At 40.0% G+C, this 20,864-nt stretch overlaps 1 protein-coding gene across 3 annotated transcripts in view; it reads left to right on the top strand.

Moving 5' to 3' along the window:
• The window catches only part of SLC25A13 (solute carrier family 25 member 13), a 205,133-nt gene that overhangs the window by 5,934 nt on the left and 178,335 nt on the right, over positions 1-20,864 (top strand). The gene's annotated exons all lie outside the window — the stretch shown is intronic.

Raw genomic sequence — 20,864 nt, 5'->3', positions numbered from 1 at the left:
CCAAATTGATTGAAAGCTCCTTTTGTCTTCTGTAAGTCTCAGTGGTTTTCTGTATCAGTGTAGGTGCTTGAGGGGGGAAGTGTTGCAAAGAGCAAGGTAACCCTGGTCTTGCAGCCTTTTACCTGGCTAACCTAGTTGGGTGCCCATGTGTTGTCAATGTTCCCCAGTTGGGTCACAGGGCTTTACAAGTGTTGTTTATCAAATAGAGAACTGGGGGTGGGGAGAGGGATGGGAAGGGTTGAAAGCCCTGTACGGTAAGAAAATCTGGGAGCAGGTCTTCCTGGATATCAAGTTCTTCTGTAATTGCTGGAGTTGCTCTGACTCCTTCGGCCTCTTTGACCTTTTGTCCTACGACTGGCCTCTGCTTTTTTTTTTTTTTTTTTTGCGGTACGCGGGACTCTCACTGTCGTGGCCTCTCCCGTTGCGGACGGAGCACAGGCTCCGGACGCGCAGGCTCAGCGGCCATGGCTCACGGGCCCAGCCGCTCCGCGGCATGTGGGATCTTCCCGGACCGGGGCACGATCCCGTGTCCGCTGCATCCGCAGGCGGACTCTCAACCTCTGCGCCACCAGGGAAGCCCTGCTTTTTTTTTAATGGAAACACATTTTTAAAAAATTTTATTTATTTTTGGCTGCGTTTGGGTCTTCGTCGCTGCATGCAGGCGTTCTCTACTTGCGGCGAGCAGGGGCTATTCTTCATTGCAGTGCGCGGGCTTCTCATTGCAGTGGCTTCTCTTTTTGCGGAGCATGGGCTTTAGGCACGTGGGCTTCAGTAGTTGTGGCTTGCAGGCTCTAGAGCGCAGGCTCAGTAGTTGTGGTGCATGGGCTTAGTTGCCCTGCAGCATGTGGGATCTTCCCGGACCAGGGCTCGAACCCGTGTCTCCTGCATTGGCAGGTGGATTCTTAACCACTGCGCCACCAGGGAAGCCCCAGCCTCTGCTTTTGTTGAGTTCTTAGATGGAGGCATTCCTTCCTGTGTTCTCCACTATCTGTGAGGATTAGCTCTGCTGAGCGTGGTCCATTCCTACTCACCCTGCCCATCATTGGCTGCTTCATAGCACTTATCCTTCCCACCATGTTTTCTTGGATCCCTTTGTGTGAATCTGCTGGTGTGGTTGCTTCTGCTTGGGATGTGCCCTTGTCACAGTGATGTAATTCCCTTGGCAAAGTACTTAATAGCAACTGAGCAAACCCTGTTTTTCATGGCCTGTTTAACCAGACCCTCTTGTTAGGTCAAGTCAACCCCATCAATGGTGGCTCTGGTCTCTTAGCTCAGAATTATTCCCAGTGGCTGATTTGTAGAGTGGTGGTCTGGTTTGTTGGTTGGAAACGTTTAAAAGATAGTGTACTTGAACTCACCATTTCCTTTGGAAATTTGCTTTGTAGTTGCATGAGTGAATATAGGCCTGGTGATTTCTTTTGACTTTAGGTGCTGACAACATAGCAAAATTACCAGTGTTGAAATTCTTAGCAATTCAATGTAAATAAACCACTCTATTTAATGGCTGTTATTAGGCTGGTAGCTTTGTCTTGATTTCCACATGTAGTCACAGTCTCCACATGTTTTCCGTGAAAACTGTTGACTTGATATGAAAGTCAGATATTTCAATATACAATTACTGTTTTATGGTAAAATGTCTTTTGCATAAGACATAAGACAGTAAAATTTGTAAGAAAATTGTCTAAGTAAGTGTAGGGGAGGAAAAAGTTTCCCTCAACTCTCTTAGGGTCCCTGGCTGGGTCTGAAAATTAAAACGACAAAGGCAGATTAACAAAAGAAAAGTATACAAATTTTGCTGAATTTTTATGTGTACATGAGAACCTTCACATGAGAATGAAAGTGACCAGAGCAGAAAGCTTTAAAACCTTTTGGACAATGAAAAATAAATTTGTAAAGAATTGACAAGACAAAAGGGAAGTAAATGGTGAAGAAGTAACTAGGAAGATAAGGGTGGGTTTAACAAGGTTTGTGTGTGCAGGTTTTTTGGCCCCAACTTCCCCATCTTTGGTGATGATTGTCTCCTCTCCTCCTGGAACAGGGACGGTACCTTTTGCAGGGGAGTTTATGACCTGTTTCAGGAAAGAAGGTTGGGATTGTGTGTGGGGATGGTCAGAGTGACCTTCCTGTTGCTGCTGTTTTCTTAAACTCCTTCACCTTAAGATACTGAATATGCCAAGGTGCCGCATTTTGGGGTAGCATGTCCTGAACCTCGTCATAAGCCTGATTTGAACAGGTTTTTAGACCTGGGCTCATATTCAGTAGTTTTCCTGAGTTAGACATGATTTGTATCTGTCTGATCCCAGCCACAGTTGTAGTCTGAAATGTAGAGGACATCCAACTGCTCAGTCAGCACCCCTTTCTCATGTGGGAAAACGCTTCAAGAACTTTTTTTTTTTTTTAATTTTAAATTAGTAGCTCTGGTTTAGTGAAAGAGCCCTGGACTAGAAGGCAGGAGAACCTGGATTACAGGTCCAGTGCTTCCACTGATGGTGAGAACGTGGAAAAGTCTGGCTTCTCTGGGCGCTCAGAATCCCCGTGAAGCAAACAGGGCCTATCTGTGATGTCTGTGATGAGCAAATGAAGTATAACATGGGAAAGCACTTTGGGGGTTATGAAGTGCTATAGGGACTGTCAAGTGATGTCTGTTGGAGACTGTGGGACGTTTCTACCTAACTGAAAACTAGGGACATAGGTATTATTTGACCTACCTGAACAACAGATGGTGTGCTTTTCTTAAGCTCATGATCTACTAAATAGTCACCATAATGGCTAGACAGTCTGGCTGCTTCAGTAATCAGATTCTCTGAGTGGTGTGGTCCCTTCCCGGAGCCTTGCTATTAGAAGCTTATGGTCCAAGGACCAGGAACATTGGTTTTACTCGGGAGCTTGTTAGAATTGCAGCATCTGTAGACTCATCCCAAATATTCTGTTGCATCAGAATCTGCATTTTACATAGATCCCCAGGGGATTGTAGACACATTAAAGTTTAAAGAATATTGGTCTGGAACTCTCATTACTGTGTAATTAAATGTAGCTGCCTTTCTAAACTGAGGGTACAGTACTTTTTGATTTGGTTGTAAGTCAGTCCAACTTTCTGCAGAATTAAATACATAGTGATAAAACCCAGTATAAATTTTAGGATTCTTCGGGTTAATTTTGATTCCATTGGGGCCAGGGTATTATTTTGGATGGTGTCTCTGAATTATTATTTAAGGGTTGTACTCGTCTCCATTTCTTTACTACCCACCTGTACTTAAAATTCCTGAAAATGAACTTATGCCTATTCTAGTTTTTGACATTCTCTCCTTTGGGTCACCAGTAACCTCTGTTCTAAAACTGTTGGCCTGTCCTCCTTATCTCTGGCCTCACAGGACCCCGTGTCCCACTCCTTCCTTCCTGGAGCACCTTCTGTCAGCTTTCATGATGTGCCCTCTCCTGCTTGGTCCCTTAACTCGTACTTATTCTCCTTGGCCGGCTTCTTTTTGTCCTTCTGCTCTCCCCTGAAATGTTGGTGTTCCCCAGGCCTCTGCCTCAGATCCTTTTCCTTCTGACAGGTGATACTTCATGGTACTCCCCTTCGGGCAGCTCTCTCAAGCACTGGCCTTGCGTTTTTGACTTTTTGTTGGAAATCTCAACTGGCTTGTCTCAAAGATATTCCAAACTCTGTTTACTAGAATTGAATTCATCTTCTTGGTCATTCCTTACTTTTAGCTGCAGTTTAACTTTCCTACCAGTTAAAGTTTCTGGTTAGTTCGCTAAGTACTTGGGTGGGCAACCAGGAGAGACACCATTGGCAGGAACTTGGATATGGGCAAAGAGATGGGTCAGTGAAACCCTTCTCATTCCCTGGAGCAGGTGTGTCCCATCTCCTCCATTTATGTTCAGGTCCTCATTCCTTTTTAGGTCCAGCACTGCCATAGCTCCAAGCTGGTTTTGCCTTTGGTCTCTTCTCTGCACTTTCCTCTCCATTCTGCCCAGAACTGTCAAAGGAAGCCTGTAAGATTGGCCCTTGTGTCCCTGTTCAGAGCAGTCCTTTGTTCATGAGCACAGCACTTAACAGTTTTTAAAAAGTGCATTCAAGTGTGTTATTGATTCCAACTGCATGCCAGCTCCTATACTGAGTGCTGGGCTTCCTCAAACGAGTAAGCTATTGGATTTGTTTTCAGGAACTCACAGTCTACAGAGATTAAAATGACCAGATAATGTGAAGACCCAAGCTTCATTATCTGATCTTTATAATCATCTACAAGACAGCAGGGAAGGTGTCATAACCTCATTTGACAGAGAAACTTAAGGTTCAGAAAGGTTACGCAAATAACAGTGACAACAGCAGCTGACACAAGCCAGATACTGTTCTAGGCACTCTGTATGTGAAGTAATTTAATCTTCACAACAATCCCACGGCATGTAAGTGCTAGTATTGTCTCCATTATACAGATGGGGAAACTCATCTGTACAGAGTGGTTAAGTCTCTTGAGGCACAGAGAGGTTACATGACTTGCCCAAGGTCACACACCTTTCAAGTGGCAGAGCTATGACTGGAACACACGCAGCCTGGCTGCAGAGTCCACGAACATAACCACTGTACTACATTGCCCTCTTTAATCTACCTTGCTGCACAGTGTGGCTTCATTATGCCTAAAGAATAATATTTAATCTCATTAGTCAGTTTATGCCTCCTTGGTCTTGACTGTTGTCTAACTTTTCCAGTATTACCTCATGCCCATTCCCTTCTCATATCCTTCACAGCGGTTTGTAAATGTGACATGTCCAACCCCTGTTCAGATTCTGTGCCATAAAGCTATGGCAACAGTGTAGCAGGAAAAAAGGGAGCCTGTTTGTTTGTTTAACTTACAGCTCAGTCAGAGACAAGAATGTTTCTTGTCATTCCTCTATATTGGTGGGCGGATTTTGTTTGTTTTTTTAGTTCTCTCCTTCAGTTTTAGGGAAAGCGGTCTTAGTTTTATTCCCTCATTCCTTGAAGTATCTGTAAGGATGTTAAATCCCATGTCCTAGTTTTTATAGTTGGTTTGTTCTAATCAAGATTCAGACACAGTCTGCACATGGCATTTGGTCGATATTGTCTTTTAACTCTTGTTAATCTATAGGTTTGACTACCCATCTTTTTTTGTGTTTCCTTGCAGCTTATTTGATGAGTGAATTGGGTCATCTTTCCTGTAGTTTCCCACAATTTGGAATTTGCTGATTGTACCCCCCTGATGTTCATCTGTCCCTAGTGTTTCCTGACAATTGATAGTTCGGTCTGGATGCTTGATCAAGTTTAAGATTTTATTTTTTTTTATTTTTGGCTAGAATACTTCCTAGGTGGTTGCTGGCTGCCTCTCTCAGGTTACTGGATCCTTGGTACTGGATACGCCCATCAGGAGGCACGTAATTCCTGGTTGTTTCCTACATTGTTATGTTTGGTGAGTGGGTTTGGATGTTGCCTTCCTGCTGCACCAGCATTTTGCGTAATGGTTTCTTTTAGTTGGCTACGTTTTCACATTCACAATTGTTCTTCGTGGTGCATTGTGATGTTCATCCTTTAAAACACACACGTGTGCCTGTGTGTATACACGTATGTATGTATATATACATATATATTACAATGAGTGTGTATCACAGTTACAACAAATAGTGGCTATTAAAATCAATTGGATATTAATCAGTGGGCACAGAGTTTGTGTTTGGGATGATGAAACGGATAGTTCTCATGGTTGTACAACATTGTGAATGTCCTCAGTGCCGTTGAATTGTACACTTAAAAATGGTTAAAATGTTAAATTTTATGTGTTTTATCACAATAAAAACAGATCAGTTGAGACTGGATTGTAACATACTGAATTTTTTAAAAAAATTAATCATTCCATGACTATTATTCTTTCCCAAAAAGAGTCAAAGTGAGATGGAGGTGGGGAAGTAAAATTCTTACTTACTGAAGAATCAACTAATCAAGTAGAAGGTATGATAGAATTAGAAAAAGAAGACAGATTATTTGGCAACCTGCAGGTAATTGATTCAGGCACGTGTCCTCAGTGGATGCTAAAACCTTCAGTAAAAGATTGTTGGAATTCTCCCTGTCTCAAAGTATCTCCCTATAAATTACTAACTACAAAGGGGAAAAAGTACCGTCATAAGGGAGGGCTCGGCCTCAATCTGTGATCCAATTTAACATCATCAGAAGGAGGAAAAGCTAGCATGGCACACCCACAGGTGTGATGCCATGAGAAGTATACAACGTGACCTTTAGAGATTTCTTGCCAAAAATGTTGAATCTGAATCTAATCATGAGGAAACAATTAGACAAATCCAGAAAATAGGACGTTCCGTAAGACCTCTGGCTTTAAAAATGCGAATGTTATGAATGAAAAGGCTAGATTAAAGGAGGCTCCCGAAGAGACATGACAACCAAATGCAGTGCTTGAACGTGGATCCAAAATAAATAAAACAGTGGCCCTGTTGGAGCAACCTGAATAAGGAGTTTATATTAAATTATACTGTAATAGTTGGCTAGGGCTGCCATAACAAAGTACCACAGAATGAGTGGCCTAAACAACAGAAATTTATTTTCACGCAAATCTAGAGGCTAAAAGTCCAAGATCAAGGTGTTGAGAAGGTTGGTTTCTTCTGAGGCTTCTCTCTTCGGCTCATAGATGGCCTTTGTCTCTGTGTGTCTTTACATGGTCTTCCCTCTGTGTCTGTGTCCTAATTTCCTCCTCTTATAAGGACACCAGTCTTAAGGGATGAAGGCCCACCTTAATGACCTCATTTTACCTTAATTACTACTTTCAATATCCTATCTCCAAATACAGATTCATTCTGAGGTACTGGGGGTTTAGGGCTTCAACATATGAATTTTGTGGGGACACAGTTCAGCCCATAACAGATATTAAATCATTTTTAAATTGTCTTGGGTGAGATAGTGATATTGATGTTCTGAAGGAAAATGGTCCTTGCTGTTTCTTATATTTTGTTTTCCACTAGATTTTAAACTGATGACAGAGACCTCAAAGTACCTGTTACATAACATTCAGACACCATTTGTTGAATTGTTCGTTTACTTGGGGGTGCCACCCATGGCAACGTGAAAGCGAGCAGATTTCTGCTGCATGCGTGTGGTTTGTTGGAAACTTCTCTCTTTCTAATAATCATTTTCTCAAGCCCCTCCATCCCTCACTAAACTAAAAAAACTAATAATTTGGAATACTTGAGGAGTTGTGCATGGGTAGCCCCCAGGAGAGCGCATGGTGGAGAATCATAGCTGCGGAGTAAACCTCAGCAGGGATTGGGCTGTTCAAGGTAGATGAATCTCCATGACTACAGAGAAGCTGCTTCAGAAGGACGCTCCTGGAGAAATGTGCTTCCTTTTGACTAAGAAGGTCTAGCTGCATTATAGCGAGACATTCCCAGCAGGTCCCAACAGTATGTCTGCTGATTCAGACCAGCTGGTCCCAGTAGCATACTGCACCCTCCAGGTGGCTTGACAGGAAAGGCTGGTGATATATCCGGTCTCTTATCTGACTCTGCCAGGCCCACTGGCAAGGACTTTCATCCTTGTGTGTCTTCACGAACGTATTTTATTGCAGATTGATGTTGACTCTGCGTTTCAAGATTCCACTTTCTTTCCATTGTGAACTGAGATGGGCATCTCAGTTCCAGAGTAAAAGCCCAGTTCCTGGTTTCCTTATGGTGCTTCTTGGAGGTTTTTGTTAGCCCATTTTGGTGTCTACCAGCAGTTTAAGAAGAGCCTGGTCTTGACCTTTGCCCAGCTTTCCATTGGGTTATTTGCCTTCTCATATTGACTTGTTCTAAGAGCGCTTTTAAATTAAGAACCTTGGCCTTTTGTCCTGTTACACATTATTTATATGTTTATTTTTTGCAGTTGTTTGATGTTTAATGGGTTCATACGCACTTTTGATTTTTAGAACTTTTTATGTTACACATTTATTAATCTTTTCCTGTATGGTTTCTGCATTCTGGTTTGTCTATCATGTTTAAACACAGCTTTCCCTCTTAGTATTACATAAGAAACCACTCATGTTTGATGTCAGATGAAAGGTAGGAAACCAGTTTAATTTTTGTTGTTGTTGTTCAATCCCAGGAGGTCATGAACCTTCACTAGTGCCACTTCATCAGCCAGCATGACCTACTGCCAGCTCAGCCCAGACCCTCTGCTGGCTCAGATTCTTAAGAGGAGCTCTGATTAGTTCAGAAAGCCAAGAGAGCCTTCCCTTAGGGCTCAGCTGTCCACTGATGACTCAGTCAGCTGGGCCGCTATGAATATGGAAAGGATACAACGAACTGGCAAGCAAGGCACTGCTAGATTCTGTCCCAGAGTATGCTACTTTCATTCAATCCTGATTCTCACTCACTCTCTCTCTGTAACAGGTGAGAAAATAGGAAGTCATATTGCTGGTTAGCAGTAGAGTCAGAATTCAGATGTCCATTTGCAAAGTCCATAAAAGTAGGTGTAAATAGCATTCTATGAGGGAAATCTGGTTAGAGAATCTGGAAAATCTTCCAGGAGGAATTGGCATTTGACTTAAGCCTTAAAAAAATAGTAGCATTTTTTAAACTTCTCATTATGGAAATTTTCCATAAAAAATTAGAACAGTGTAACAAACTCCCATGTCCCTTTCTAACCAGTTTCAGTAATTATCAGTTTATGGCAGATGTTGTTTAATTTATACTACACCCTCTCTTGTCCTCTCATCCCTCTGAGTTTTTCAAAGCAGATCCCCAACATCATATCTGTAAATATCACTATGTATCTCTAAAAAAGATTTTTTAAATGCACAACCAAAATATCATTGTCACATCTAAAAAAATTTTAGTGCTTCCTCAATATGATCAAATATCTATTCTGTACACATTTTACATATTTCCCCTATTGTCTTACAATTTTTTAAAATTGTTTTCTGAATTGTCATCTAAATAAGGCCCAGGCAATGCAATTGGTTGATATGACCTAATTTTCTTTAATCTCTAGGTTCCCTGCTTTCTTAATCTCCTGTTCTTTCTTTTTTCCTTCTGAAAGTCATGATCACATATGATTAAAATCATGGACTCTGTTCAAATTATGGCTCTGGGCAAGTTACTCTACCTCTGTCTACCTCAGTTTCCTCATCTGTAAACAGGGCATGGTTGTTTTTACTTCCCAGGTTATTGGGAGGGTCAATATGCTCATGTTTCTAAAGCTCAGAGCCAGGCCTGGACATAGTAAGCTTTACAGAAGTGTGGGCTTCCAGAGGGGTGTGGAACCAGAGCACTTGCTCAGAGTCATGTTGAAAATCGTGGGAGAGGAAAGAGGAGGGGTTGCTCCAGTGAAATTGTGCCCAGTCCTTGGGACGAGGATCCCGGCTGTGCAGAGGGCTCCTGTGCATTTTCTTTTAACTTCCTCCCGGGTTCTTGACTATTCTTCAGTTATATGATGTTGATGCACAGCAGAATTTTGAACAGGTGAGGTATTATTTAGCGAAAGCAACTTTCTGTTGTCCTTTGATTTGCTGCTCTCTCTTCTCTGCGTCTAATAAGTTAGCTATTCTCTCAGCCATTTTACCTTTCTGTGGCGTTATCTGGGCTCCAGCAACTTGTGATCTCCTAAGTAGAACCTTTCAGCCCTTTATAAATATGTCATATACTTTTTATATTCCTTTGTTCCCCATCAGGAACATACACCCCAGTCTTCAGAACAGCACAATCAGTTTTTATTCATTTAAGGAGCAGTAGTAATTTGACACTTGCTAATGTGTAACAAATTATATTGGGAGTGGTAATTACAATTGCAGCTGGTTGCTAATTACACTGTAACCTTGATGCTTTGAAAAAACTGAGATGAGTTCAGCATATAATACTGAGAATAATGTTCTCCATTAGGTAAATCTGGCTTCCACTGAACCACGGGTATTTATGTATGATAATACCAAATCAGAAAAACTTTATTTTAAGTGGCTTTCACCTGTAATGTTGTCCAGTAGCACCATTCATAAGGATAGCTTAAAGTCCCCATCTTTGATTGCCAAATTCCTGGCACATCCTCCAGGTAGTATAATTAGTATGAAGATGACCTGGGCTCTAGGGTTATTTTTGGCTCCGTGATTTACTACTACTCATTTAAGACTAAGTGTCTTACATGCCACAACTTCCTCATCTGGAGACTGGGATGTTAATGACTTTTCACCTTGAATAGTTTTAGTAATGTTTAAGTGAGATCAGGCATAAAGCCTTTAGCACATGCCTAGCATAGAGTTAAGGGCCCAGTAAAAGTTAACTGGTCAGTGTGAACTGCTGTAATCAGTAATAAATAACCCAGCTCCAAGACCTTACCTCTGCCACCCCTGACTCCAAGAGCTAACCAGAGTTAGCACTCTGATTTGTGATAGCATATAGCATCACACACTTTGTACCAACCACTCGTTGATAAGTCTGTTGTTCCCCCTCAGGGGGCAGGGTCTCTGGTTATTTGGCGTTGTCCCCTCAGTGCCTGGTACATCGGAAGCTTCCCATAGGCGATCGTGTTGCATGAACGAGCAAGTGGAGTGGCACTGTCTCAGGCAGTGGTTCTCCCCTGGGGGCAGGGTAGTTTTGCCCCCAGGGGAGATTTGGTAATGTCTGGAGACACTGTTGGTTGTCATATCTGGGAGAAGGGGTTGCTACTGGCATCTAGTGATTACAGACCAGGGATGTTGCTAAACATCCTACGATGTGCCTGACAGCCCTCTATAACAAAGAATGATCTGACCCAAAACAGTACGGCCAAGGTTGAGAAGCCCTGGTCTAACGCAACTTGACTGTATTAGGTTGTGGCCCTGGGGGAAAGACATGGGGCCTGGGGCCCATCAGCTCTTTGACCTGCAGTTTTCTCAACTACAAAGGAAAAGAATCCAACCTACTTCAAGGATTCAAAGAAAGGGAGATTATACAGATGTGTGCCTAGTGACTCTGCCTGCTTAGTTTCATCTTGATGGTCCTGGCTACCCATGATCTTTTTTAAAAATAGACTTTATTATTATTATTATTGTTCTGGAGTGGTTTTAGGTTCATAGCAAAATTTAAAGAGAGGTTCAGAGATTTCCTGTACTCCTCCTGGCCGCCCCCCGCACATGCATAACCTCTCCCGCATTATCATCATCCCCCCATCAGAATGGTACATTTGTTATAATTGATGAACCTACAGTGACATATCATTATCACTCAAAGTCCGTGGTTTACATTAAAGTTGACTCTTGATGTTGAACAGTCTGTGAACACATTTTATAATGATATGTGTCCATCATTATAGTTTCATACAGAGTCTTTTCACTGCTCCAAAAGTCTGTGCTCTGCCTGTTTTCCTTCCCTATTTGCCATACCCTGGCAACTACTGATCTTTTCACTGTCTCCATAGTTTTTCCTGTTCCAGAATGTCATATAGTTGGAATCATACAGTATGTAGGCTTTTCCGATTGGCTTCTTTCACTTAGTAATATGCATTGAAGTTTCCTTCATGTCTAGTCATGGGTTGATAGCTCATTTTTTAGTGCTTAATGATATTCCATTGTCTGGGTAAACCACAGTTCATCTGTTCACTGACTGAAAGACATCTTGGTTGCTTCCAGCTTTTGACAGTTAGGAATAGAGCTGCTGTAAACATCCATCCATCCAGGTTTTCGTGTGGATGTAGTTTTCAACACCTTTGGCTGAATACTTAGCAGCATGAATGCTGGATCGTATGGTAAAGAGTATGTTTAGTTTTGTAAGAAACCTCCAATTTGTCTTCCAAAGTGGCTGTGCCATTTTGCATTCTCATCAGCAAACAGTGCAAGTTCTTTTTGCTGCACATCTTCACCAGCATTTGATATTGTCAGTGTTCTGGGTTTTGGCCATTTCTAGTGGGTATGTAGTGGTATTTCATTGTTGTTTTAATCTGTATTTTCCTGATGACTGAAGATGTGGAGCACCTTTTCATATGCTTATTTGGTATCTGTATAACTTCTTTGGTGAGGTGTCTGTTAAGGTCTTTGGCCCATATTTTAATCTTAATTGAGTTGTTTGTTTTCTTATTGTTGAGTTTTAACAGTTCTTTGTATATCTTGGGTAACAGTCATTTATTGGCTATTCTTTCTGTGTTTTTGTTTTTGCGGTACTCTCACTGTTGTGGCCTCTCCCGTTGCGGAGCGCAGGCTCAGCGGCCATGGCTCACTGGCCCAGCCGCTCTGCGGCATGTGGGATCTTCTCGGGCCAGGGCACGAACCCATGTCCCCTGCATCGGCAGGAGGACTCTCAACCACTGAGCCACCAGGGAAGCCCCATTTATTGGCTATTCTTGTGCAAATACTTTATCCAAGTGTTGGCTTATCTTTACATTCTCTTGACAGTGTCTTTCACAGAGTGGAAATGTCCATTTTATTGAAGTCCAGCCTATCATGGATCATGCCTTTGGTGTTATATCCAAAAAATCATCATCAAGCCCCAAGGCCATCTAAGTTTTCTCCTTTGTTGTCTTCTAAGAGTTTTACATTTAGGTCTGTGATCCGTTTTGAGTTAATTTTTGTTAACGGTGTAAGGTCTGTGTCTAGAATCATTTTTTGCATATCAATGTACGATACCATTTGTTGAAGAGACTATCTTTGATCCTTTGTCAAAGATCAGTTGACTGTATTTATGAAGGTCTATTTCTAGGCTTTCTATTCTGTTAGATTGAGGATTATTATGTCTTTTTGGAGAATTGACCTCTTTATCATTAAATAATGCCCCTGTTTATCCCTGTTAACTTTCCTTGCTTTAAAATGGGCTCTGTCTGAAAGTAATATAACTCCTCTGCTCTCTTTTAATTAGTGTGTGCATGGTATATCTTTCTCCGTTCATTTATTTTGATCTCTATGTGTCTTTATATTTAAAATGTTTTTTTGTAGATGGCATATAGTTGGGTCTTATGTTTTTGATGCATTCTAACAATCTGTCTTTTAATTAATTGGGACGTTGATGTTTAAAGTGATTTTGATTATCTTCATTGGTGTATCTGATCTTTGTGTATCTGTGGTTTGGTATCTGACATTGATTGGGTGGAAATTCTGAATCATTATTATTTCAGATATTCCTTCTGGTCCTTTCTTCTCCTTCTGGTATTCCCATTACACGTATATTACACTTTTTGTAGTTGTCCCACGGTCTTGGATATTGTTCTAGTTTTGTTTGTTTGTTTGTTTATTTGTTTGCTTTCAGTTTTTTTTCTCTTTGCTTTTCAGTTTTGGAGATTTCTATTGAAATATCATCAGACTCAGAGATTTTCTCCTCAGTTGTATCCAGTCTACTAATAAGCCCAGCAAAGGCATTCTTCATCACTGTTACAGTATTTTTGATCTCTAGCATTCTTTTTTAGTTCTTCCTTAGAATTTCCATTTTTCTTCTTACATTGCTGATCTCTTCTTGCATGTTGTCTACCTTATCCATCAGAGCCCTTAGCATATTAATCATAGTTGTTTTAAATTCCTAGTCTGATAATCTCAATATTCCAGACATATTTGAGTCTGGTTATGATGCTTGCTCTGTCTCTTCAAATTGTGTATTTTTGCTTTTTGGTATGCTTTGTAATTTTTTCTTGATAGCCAGACATGATGTACTGGATGAAAGGAACTGCTATAACTAGTCCTTTGGTAATGTGGGCATAGGGTGTAGAGGGAAAGGAAGTGTTCCTAGTCCTATGACTAGGTCTCAGTCCATTAGAGAGCCTGTGCCCCTGGACAGTGTACTTCACAAGTGTTTCTCAATTTTTTCTTCCCCTCAGGTGGGAGAGGATGGCTGGAGGTGGCTGGAGGTGGGTATTTGCCTTCCCTGTGGTCAGCTGGCTCTGGTATTACTCCAGTGGGTTAGACTCCTCTGAAATAACTTCTTCTGAGGCAGACCTTCTTATAAAGAACAGAATGCTCTGATGCATTTCAGCCTGGTTCCTTTTCCTTTCCTCCTACTGGAAATGCCAGGTGATTTTTCTCTGACATTCACTGAGAACCAGGTTGAGTTCCAGGAGGTAACATTCACAAAAGTGTGGGGAATCCACTATGTCTAGGTCCACCTAGAGTTTTTTAAGTCTTTTCTTGTCCACACTGAGCCTCCAGCAATTGGTCATTGTGATCCTCTGGTTCTCCCTTTCTGTTTCTCCATGTTGGGGGGCAGTGGTTTGCTTGTTGACATCACTCCTCTGATGGATCTGGGGAGACTAGTTGATTTTTCAATTTTTAAGCTTTTTACTTATTTTTAGGACAGTCTGGCAACTTCTAAGCCCCTTACATGCTGGACTGGAAACCAGAAGTCTCCCCATCATCTTTTGACTACCTTTCCTATAATGGAGAAAATCCCCACATTACAAGGCCTGCCTGCTAGAACATATGAGTCAAAACTCAGTTCCCATCTTTCCCTGCAGCCAGGGCACAAGCATGTGATCTAGCTTTGCCAATTGGATGCTTATGTGTGACTTTGATTTGGAAGACGGCAACACAAGGAAGCAGCTTGTGTGTGAAGTTTCCATTTCGGCTGACATGATAGGCAGCCTAGGCAACCTGCTTTTGTTGTGGGATTGGAGGTACATTTCTCACCAGGTGATTCTAGGATAGTTTTGGGCATCACTGGTGGTGCCTTAGCCTTAAGCTGATTCTTCAGGCTTCCCAACATGACTGTTATCATCCAATAGAATTTTAATATACTGTTTTTCTCCTTAGCCTGTTACCTTTTATTGCTTATTTCTAAGTTGGATACATGTTGGACCTACCTCCTCGTCTTCCTTTCGTATTGGGGATTAGAAATATCATATAACTGTGTTTACAGCTTACATTTTTTAAGAGTAGCTATTAATCACTACCAACCTTATGTATCATTTTAGGATTCACAGAGCACTTTTTCTTCATTCTAATGAATCCTTAAAATAACTTTATGAAACAAATACGTAGATTTTGTCATTTTGCCCTTTTTATAGATGAGGAAACTAAAACTTGGAGATGTTAACTGACTTGTCCAAGATCACCAAGTTAGCAATACATTGGAACCCAAATCTTTACTCTAAACGTGGTGATGTTTGCTTATGACAGGGTGAGCAAGCATCTTTTTCACCATAAGGAGTTGAAAATATAAACAGACAAATGTCTATTTCAGAAAAGACTTACACTGCCTCTTGTCAAATTTTTAGTCTTGGGAACATTTACTGGAATGTTAGCTTTAGCTTAATAACAATAATAATAAAATCTAAAATTAGAGCATTTAAAGTTATTTTGACCTAACAGAACCCACAGCTAAAATACCACCATTCATTTCTTAACTGCTGTACTCTTCTTCATACAGAATTTTAATCGTGATGGCTTTATTACTGTTTAATGTTTGTCTACATTTTACAAGCTACTGAATCGTTCTGATAAATATCTCCAGCATCCCTGAAATTACCCACTTGCATAATTACTCAGCAGGTTAACATTTGTGGTGTCTGGTGCTTTATAAGTAAACTGTTGAGTGATATGAACATTTGAGAGTTGATTACACAGTAAGGTTGTGCTTTGAAGAATGCTTAACATGGCATTTTGTCTGTATATTAATTTATATTTCAGTAACTTTTTTATAATGACTGCTCTTCATTTATTTATTTATTTTTTAACATCTTTATTGGAGTATAATTGCTTTACAATGGTGTATTACTTTCTGCTTTATAATAAAGTGAATCAGCTATACATATATCCCCATATCTCTTCCCTCTTGTGTCTCCTTCCCTCCCACCCTCCCTATCCCACCCCTCTAGGTGGTCACAAAGCACCGAGCTGATCTCCCTGTGCTATGTGGCTGCTTCCCACTAGCTATCGGTTTTACATTAGGTAGTGTATATATGTACATGCAACTCTCTCACTTTGTCCCAGCTTACCCTTCCCCCTCCCCGGGTCCTCAAGTCCATTCTCTACTATGTCTGCATCTTTATTCCCATCCTGCCCTTAGGTTCTTCATGACCATTTTTATTTTTTTTAGATTCAGTATATATGTGTTAGCATACTGTATTTGTTTTTCTCTTTCTGACTTACTTCACTCTGTACGACAGACTCTAGGTCCATCCATCTGACTACAAATAAGTCAATTTTGTTTCTTTTTATGGCTGAGTAATATTCCATCGTATATATGTGCCACATCTTCTTTACCCATTGATCTGTTGATGGACACTTAGGTTGCTTCCACGTCTTGGCTATGGTAAATGTAGCTGCAATGAACATTGTGGTGCATGACTCTTTTTGAATTATGGTTTACTCAGGGTATATGCCCAGTAGTGGAATTGCTGGGTCATCTGGTAGTTCTATTTTTAGGTTTTCAAGGATCCTCCATACTGTTCTCCACAGTGGCTGTATCAATTTACATTCCCACCAACAGTGCAAGAGGGTTCCCTTTTCTCTACACCCTCTCCAGCATTTATTGTTTGTAGATTTTTTGATGATGGCCATTCTGACGTGTGTGAGATGATATCTCATTGTACTTTTGATTTGCATTTCTCTGATGATTAATGATGCTGAGCATTCTTTCATGTGTTTATTGGCAGTCTGTATATCTTCTTTGGAGAAATGTCTGTTTAGGTCTTTGGCCCATTTTTGGATTGGGTTGTTTGTTTTTTTGATATTGAGCTGCATGAGCTGCTTTTACATTTTGGAGATTAATCCTTTGTCAGTTGCTTCGTTTGCAAATATTTTCTACCATTCTGAGGGTTGTCTTTTTGTCTTGTTTATGGTTTCCTTTGCTGTGCAAAAGCTTTTGAGTTTCATTAGGTCCCATTTGTTTACTTTGTTTTTATTTCTATTTCTCTAGGAGGTGGGTCAAAAAGGATCTTGCTGTGATTTATGTCATAGAGTGTTCTGCCTATGTTTTCCTCTAAGAGTTTTATAGTGTCTGGCCTTTCATTTAGGTCTTTAATCCATTTTGAGTTTATTTTTGTGTATGCTGTTAGGAAGTGTTCTAATTTCATTCTTTTACATGTAGCTGTCCAGTTTTCCCAGCACCACTGATTGAAGAGGCTGTATTTTCTCCATTGTATATTCTTGTTTCCTTTATCAAAGATAAGGTGCGTGGGTTTATCTCTGGGCTTTCTATCGTGTTCCATTGATCTATATTTCTGTTTTTATGCCAGTACCATACTGTCTTGATTATTGTAGCTTTGTAGTATAGTCTGAAGTCAGGGAGCCTGACTCGTCCAGCTCCATTTTTCTTTCTCAAGACTGCTTTGGGTATTCGGGGTCTTTTGCGTTTCCATACAAATTGTGAAATTTTTTGTTCTAGTTCTGTGAAAAATGCCATTGGTAGTTTGATAGGGATTGCATTGAATCTGTATATTACTTTGGGTAGTATAGTCATTTTCACAATGTTGATTCTTCCAATCCAAGAACATGGTCTATCTCTCCATCTGTTTGTATCATCTTTCATTTCTTTCATCAGTGTCTTATTTATTCCAAGGTATTTTATTCTTTTTGTTGCAGTGGTAAATGGGAGTATTTCCTTAATTTCACTTTTAGATTTTTCATCATTAGTGTATAGGAATGCAAGAGATTTCTGTGCATTAATTTTGTATCCTGCTACTTTACCAAATTCATTGATTAGCTCTAGTAGTTTTCTGGTAGTATCTTTAGGATTCTCTATGTATAGTATCATGTCATCTGCAAACAGTGACAGCTTTACTTCTTCTTTTCTGATTTGGATTCCTTTTATTTCTTTTTTTTCTCTGATTGCTGTGGCTAAAACTTCCAAAACAATGTTGAATAATAGTGGTGAGAGTGGGCAACCTTGTCTTGCTCCTGATCTTAGTGGAAATGGTTTCAGTTTTTCACCACTGAGGACTATGTTGGCTGTGGGTTTGTCATATATGGCCTTTATTATGTTGAGGTAAGTTCTCTCTATGCCTACTTTCTGGGGGATTTTTATCATAAATGGGTTTTGAATTTTGTTGAAAGCTTTTTCTGCATCTATTGAGATGATCATATTGTTTTTATTCTTCAATTTGTTAATATGGTGTATCACATTGATTGATTTGCGTATATCGAAGAATCCTTGCATTCCTGGGATAAACCCCACTTGATCATGGTGTATGATCCTTTTAATGTGCTGTTGGATTCTGTTTGCTAGTATTCTGTTGAGGATTTTTGCATCTATGTTCATCAGTGATATTGGCCTGTAGTTTTGTTTCTTTGTGACATCTTTGTCTGGTTTTGATATCAGGGTGATGATGGCCTCATAGAATGAGTTTGGGAGTGTTCCTCCCTCTTCTATATTTTGGAAGAGTTTGAGAAGGATAGGTGTTAGCTCTTCTCTAAATGTTTGCTAGAATTCGTCTGTGAAGCCTTCTGGTCCCGGGCTTTTGTTTGTTGGAAGATTTTTAATCACAGTTTCAATTTCAGTGCTTGTGATTGGTATGTTTATATTTTCTGTTTCTTCCTGGTTCAGTCTTGGAAGGTTGTGCTTTTCTAAAAATTTGTCCATTTCTTCCAGGTTGTCCATTTTATTGGCACATAGTTGCTTGTAGTAATCTCTCATGATCCTTCGTATTTCTGCAGTGTTAGTTGTTCTTTTTCATTTCTAATTCTATTGATTTGAGTCTTCTCCCTTTTTTTCATAATGAGCCTGCCTAATGGTTTATCAATTTTGTTTATCTTCTCAAAGAACCAGCTTTTAGTTTTATTGATCTTTGCTATTGTTTCCTTCATTTCTTTTTTCATTTATTTCTGATCTGATCTTTATGATTTCTTTCCTTCTGCTAACTTTGGGGTTCTTTTGTTCTTGTTTCTCTAATTGCTTTAAGTGTAAGGTTAGGTTTTTTATTTGAGATGTTTCTTGTTTCTTGAGGTAGGATTGTATTGCTATAAACTTCCCTCTTAGAACTGCTTTTGCCACATCCCATAGGTTTTGGGTCGTCATGTTTTCATTGTCATTTGTTTCTAGGTATTTTTTGATTTCCTCTTTGATTTATTCAGTGATCTCTTGGTTATTAAGTAGTGTATTGTTTAGCCTCCATGTGTTTGTATTTTTTACAGATTTATTCCTGTAATTGATATCTAGTCTCATAGCCTTGTGGTCACAAAAGATACTTGATACGATTTCAATTTTCTTAAATTTACCAAGGCTTGATTTGTGACCCAAGATATGATCTATCCTGGAGAATGTTCCATGAGCACTTGAGAAGAAAGTGTATTCTGTTGTTTTGGATGGAATGTCCTATAAATATCAATTAACTCCATCTTGTTTAATGTATCATTTAGAGCTTGTGTTTCCTTATTTATTTTCATTTTGGATGATCTGTCCATTGGTAAAAGTGGGGTGTTAAAATCCCCTACTGTGGGTTGAGAATCTGCCTGCCAATGCAAGAGACATGGGTTCGAGCCCCGGTCTGGGAAGATCCCACATGCAACGGAGCAACTAGGCCCATGAGCCACAACTAATGAGCCTGCGCGTCTGGAGCCTGTGCTCTGCAACAAGAGATGCTGCGACAGTGAGAGCCCCACGCACCGCGATGAAGAGTGGCCCCCGCTCGCTGCAACTAGAGAAACCCCTCGCACAGAAACGAAGACCCAACACAGCCAAAAATAAATAAATAATTGATTTTTAAAAAATCCCCTACTACGATTGTGTTACTGTCGATTTCCCCTTTTATGGCTGTTAGCATTTGCCATATGTTTTGAGGTGCTTCTATGTTGGGTGCATAAATATTTACAATTGTTATATCTTCTTCTTGGATTGATCCCTTGATCATTTTGTAGTGTCCCTCTTTGTCTCTTGTAATAATCTTTATTTTAAAGTCTATTTTGTCTGACATAAGAATTGCTACTCCAGCTTTCTTTTGATTTCCATTTGCATGGAATATCTTTTTCCATCCCCTCACTTTCAGTCTGTATGTGTCCCTAGGTCTGAAGTGGGTCTCTTGTAGACAGCATATAGATGGGTCTTGTTTTTTTAACCATTCAGCCAGTCTATGTCTTTTGGTGGGAGGATTTAATCCATTTACATTTAAGGTAATTATCGATATGTACGTTCCTATTACCATTTTCTTAATTGTTTGGGGTTTTATTTTGTAGGTCTTTTCCTTCTCTTGTGTTTCCTGCCTAGAGAAGTTCCTTTAGCATTTGTTGTAAAGCTGGTTTTGTGGTGCTGTGTTCTCTTAGCTTTTGCTTGTTTGTAAAGGTTTTAATTTCACCATCGAATCTAAATGAGATCCTTGCTGGGTAGAGTAATCTTGGTTGTAGGTTTTTCCCTTTCATCACTTTAAATATGTCCTCCCACTCCTTTGTGGCTTGCAGAGTTTCTGCTGAAGGATCAGCTGTTAACCTTATGGGGGTTCCCTTGTATGTTATTTGTTTTTCCCTTACTGCTTTTAATATTTTTTCTTTGCATTTAATTTTGCATAGTTTGATTAAATGTGTCCTGGTGTGTTTCTCCTTGGATTTATCCTGTATGGGACTCTCTGCACTTCCTGGACTTGATTAACTATTTCTTTTCCCATATTAGGGAAGTTTTCAGCTAATAATCTCTTCAAATATTTTCTCAGTCCCTCTCTTTCTCTCTTCTTCTTCTGGGACCCCTATAATTCGAATGTTGGTACATTTAATGTTGTCCCAGAGGTCTCTGAGACTGTCCTCAATTCTTTTCATTCTTTTTTCTTTAATCTGCTCTGCAGTAGTTATTTCCACTATTTTATCTTCTAGGTCACTTATCCGTTCTTCTGCCTCAGTTATTCTGCTATTGATTCCTTCTAGAGAATTTTTAATTTCATTTATTGTGTTGCTCATCATTTTTTGTTTGCTCTTTAGTTCTTCTAGTTCCTTGTTAAACGTTTCTTGTATTTTTTCCATTCTATTTCCAAGATTTTTGGATCATCTTTACTATCATTA

Source organism: Orcinus orca, chromosome 9 (assembly GCF_937001465.1).
Source record: "Orcinus orca chromosome 9, mOrcOrc1.1, whole genome shotgun sequence".
NCBI lineage: Eukaryota > Metazoa > Chordata > Mammalia > Artiodactyla > Delphinidae > Orcinus > Orcinus orca.
Note: the sequence above shows the minus strand (reverse complement) of the source record. Positions and strands in the feature narration are given on the sequence as shown.